The following is a 4,639-nucleotide window of genomic DNA, read 5'->3' on the forward strand; positions in this document are numbered from 1 at the left end:
CTGATCCTCTGACACGGTGCAGCGCCTCCTGAGTTTTTCCATGTTTCAGAGCCCGAGGCGTAGGGGCCTTTGGAGTGCAAATTAACAGTGCAGGAAACCATGCTCTAAAACAGGGAAAAACTCAGGAGATGCCAGAGGATCAGAGGATTACTGAAGTCAGTATCTGGTTTCCTCATGCGGCCACTGTTCTATCAGGGTCAATGGTTCGCAGAAAAAATGGCCTTCGTCCTTCTCTGCCTCAGAGTCCTCCGCACTCTTCAAAACATAATCTGAAACAAAATCTACAACGCCTTTCATCCGTCGCACACATCACATGGCATCGGTCACAAATCATTTCATAATTACAGCTCGTCATACTCATTTTAACACGATCGCCTCCGGTGGACGACCTAACCCGACCTAATCCCCTCATCGCTGTAACCGTACTGGGAAACAGCCAGGTACTGCATTACAGCCGGACTTCTCGAGGTTTCACCAGCACTCTAAAGGTAAAGGCGCTGGCAACATAATTATCGCTTTCACAGGCGGCCCCTTCTACCCTTTTCGTGCCATGATGAAACTAGCTCTAAAACGTTTTGAGCAGGGCCCGCCCTGTCAAGCTTCGTTCCTAACCCCAGAAGGTCTTCCAATGACTGCATCCTGGTTTCATATACCTTTGATCATCGCTCCTCCTCTGTCATCTATCCTCGCACTGTCATTCAGCCCACTCATTCAGAAGAGGGGCCGTTACTACCACAGCTGCCCGAGGCCTTCCCTCAGCCACGCTCCAACAGCTGGCCCTACACGTCTTAAACCCAACCTGATCTGAGTAACATTCTTTCAGCTCAATGGCCCTTTCTCTCATTAATACGCTCTCCGCTGCCACGTTGGGGGCCCCTCTGTCTCTGGCCCTGTCTTTCCTCTACTTCCTCTTCATTCCAGGCTCCTCAGATTCTCCTCCCGCTGCCACTGTTCACTCAATTTCAAGCTCAGGCTGGGCCGTTACCTTGCACCTTCGCCCCGTGGTAAGTGCAGTATCGTTTCATCAGCTGTTTCAGAAATCATTCCCCATCTCGCTATCACATCTCCCCTCCCGGCCCCCGGCTACCTTTAGGGGGACGACTCTGTCTGTCGTTCATCATCGACCTGTATTTCATGTCTTCAGTGCGATCTTCTGCCGGGGTCTGAGCCTCATTGGTCTCTGTGAGTCTTTTCAGGTTGTTTTTAATTTCTGTGTAATTACCTGGGCCAATTCACACAAAACAAAAACTGTCACAAAGCACATATAGATGGAGCAATGTCTACAGTGCCTCTCGAAAGTATTCATACACCTTGAACTTTTGCACATTTTGTCATGTTTACAACCCTAAACATAAAGATTTTATTTTAATTTTTTTACTGAACGTTCACACACAAGCAACAGACAACTGTGAAGTGAAAGCGAAATGATACATGATTCTGTTATTTTTCAAAAAATAGAAAAGTGAAAAGTGGGGCGTGCATAAGTATTCCTACAGCATGCATGAATACTTTGTGGAACCCCCTTTTGCTGTAATAACAACACAAATCTTTTGGGTTTGACTCTACAAGGTTTGCACATGTAGAGACTGACATTTTAGCTCATTCATCTTTAAAAAACAACTCCAGCTCTGTCACATTAGAAGGAGAGCGTTTGTGAACAGCAGTTTTCAGACCTTTCCACAGATTTTCATTAGGATTAAGGTCAGGACTTTGACTGGGCCATTCTAACACATTAATATGTTTGTCTTTAAACCATTCCATTGTAGATTTATCTTTGTGTTTAGGGTCATTGTCCTGCTGGAAGGTGAATCTCCGCCTCAGCCTCAGTTCTCTTGTGACTCTAGCAGGTTTTCCTCCAAAATATCCCTGTATTTGGCTCCATCCATCTTCCCAACTATTCTCACAATCTCCTCAGTCCCCGCTGAGGAAAAGCAGCCCCACAGCATGATGTTCCCCCCCGTATATTTGACACTGGGGATGGTGCACTCAGGACGATGAGCAGTGTTAGGTTTGCTCCATACATAACGTTTTGCATTTGGGCCAAAAAGTTACATTTTTCTCTCATCTGACCAAACCACATGGAGCTGTGTCCTCCATATGACTTCTAGCAAACTTCAAACAGGATTTCTTATGGCCTCCTTTCAATAATGGCTTTCTTCTTCCACTCGTCCATGAAGGCCAGATTTGTGTAGATACGACTTATAGTTGTCCCATGTACAGATTCCCCCAGCTCAGCAGCAGGAGTTCACAGCTCCTCCAGAGTTATCATGGGGCACTTGGTTGCCTTTCTGACCAGTGTTCTCCTTGTTCGCTCTGATATTTTAGATGGGTGACCGTGTCTTGGTAAGTCTGCAGTGGTGCTTTACTCTTTCTATTTCTGAATGATGGATTGAACAGTTGCTCCGGGAGATGTTCAAATCTTGGGAAATCTTTGTATAACTTAATGCTGCTTTAAACGTCTCCACAGCTTTATCCCTGACCTCTCTGGTGCTCCTTGACCTTCATTATGCTGTTCAGTGACCAATACACTCCGACCACAGCTCTGAGGGCCTAAAAGAACAGCTGAAATTATACTGAGAGTAGATTACACACATGTGGCCTCTATTTAACCGTTAGGCCAAGGTGTGAACATTCTGGAGTCATTAGGAATGTTCTAAAGGCAATTTAATGCACTCAGAAAATGCTGTATGAATACTTATGCACGCCCCACTTTTCACTTTTCTATTTTTTGAAGATAACAGAATCATGTATCATTTTGCTTTCACTTCACAGTTGTCTGTTACTTGTGTGTGAACGTTCAGTAAAAAAATAAAAATAAAATCTTCATGTTTAGGGTTGTAAACATGACAAAATGTGCAAAAGTTCAAGGTGTATGAATACTAACGAGAGGCACTGTACGTCACATCAGTGGTGCCAAAAGGAACGTTTGTCCAATGAAATAAATGAGGAAAAATTCTTTGAGAACATCAAATTTACATATGAATAAACTTAGTTTATTATATAGTTTAAAAATCCAGAGAATCATGTATTAGTCCTAGCGCTGAGCACGTTTAATAAGTCTGAATATTTACTGATTAAAGACGTCACAAAGGGCATTATACACGGCCACAATGTGGAGCTGTTTCCCCAATAAGGAGCCTTGACAGATTTCAGCGATAAACTCGCTCATATCATTTTCCACAAAAAATAAAAATCTTCCAATCGTCTTCTGACAATGAGTTGATTTGTCCATTATCAAGTACAGCCCTTTTCCTGAGGTCCTGATCACTGGTTTAGAATATTGTATCCTCAGAGAGAAATGACCCCTGTTCCCACAAGTATTTCTTCATAAAGGCGTCCAAAAGTGGTGCCAACATTCAAAAACATGTGCATGATGCCGGTTAGTAGAATAAGATTCACACCCCACATCCCCATCCCCACCCCCCAAACGAGGGGCATGTTCATTTTGGATTTAATTTATTCATATAAGCTACTAAGGCTTATTGAGGGAAAACCAATGATATGGAGGGAAAAGGGCACTGCCGGGGCATGGAGAATCAGGGCCCCCGTCATGCCTGGAGCATGAGGACTCTGGCCAGTTGTTGAACATCCAGAGGAGGTGACTGTGTGGTGATTCTCTGTGTACAACTGTGAACACCTCCCTGTTCCCAAACTGAGGAATAATGTGATGTAAAACGGCATTGCTGCAGTGTCAGTAACAGGCTGGAATATGGATGACACTGGGCCCGCCGCCCCAGCCGCTCGGGCCACTCCAGCCACTCCAGCCGCTCCAGCCGCCCCAGCCGCCCCAGCCGCCCCAGCCGCCCCAGCCGCCCCAGCCGCCCCAGCCGCCCCAGCCGCAGCTCTGTTTGGTTAATGGCACGTGACAAATGGATCATGTTTTTTTTTAACTTCCTGTTCCCGTTTAAATACGTGCTGAGGGTCAAGTCGAGGAGGCAGCGGCGGCTCGCGGTGTCTGCTGGTTAACATGCAGAGGCATTAGTGTTGGCCATTGGCTTCCAGTTTCCAGTATTGATCAGGTAAGATGGATGGCCTTGACTTTAAGTGTCTTTCAATGTTTTTTGTTTTTTTTCAGTGGTAGGGTCTTGGAACAGGGCTCATATTCTGCTAAACTGACTTTTGTACCATGGATGTTAAGAGTGATTAGTCATGAACAGTCCTGGAGTCCTGCTTGGTTTCAGTCGTGAATAGGGCTGAGCACCGTAAAGCGATACCACTGTGGTCTCGGAAAAAAAAGGTTTATGTACTATATTCTCTCTTCAGATCCCAGTTTTCATGCTGTTGGTCCAGGAAGTGCATTAAAGGAGGTGACTTGGTTGTTTTAGCTAAAAAAAAAAAAAAAGGCCTTTTTTTTTTGCCATTTTCCTGCATTTTTCCCCAAATGATCCATTTTCCCCACATTTCTTGACATTGGAGATGAGCCTGATATGTAAAAGTACAGACCTTCCTCACTTTATTGTTGTGTTTTTATGCTTCTATAATAAATATTTATGTACTGGTATCGAACAAAAAATGAACTGTACTCGCCCTGTTCATGCATGTGAGTAATCTCGCGTTATCGGTCTGTCCCATTAAGAATGAAGGGGGAAGTTCTGCTGGAGGCCAAGATATGTACAACATTCAAAAAGCTATGTACAAC

This window comes from Gobius niger, assembly GCF_951799975.1.
Source record: "Gobius niger genome assembly, chromosome: 13".
Taxonomy (NCBI): Eukaryota; Metazoa; Chordata; class Actinopteri; order Gobiiformes; family Gobiidae; genus Gobius; species Gobius niger.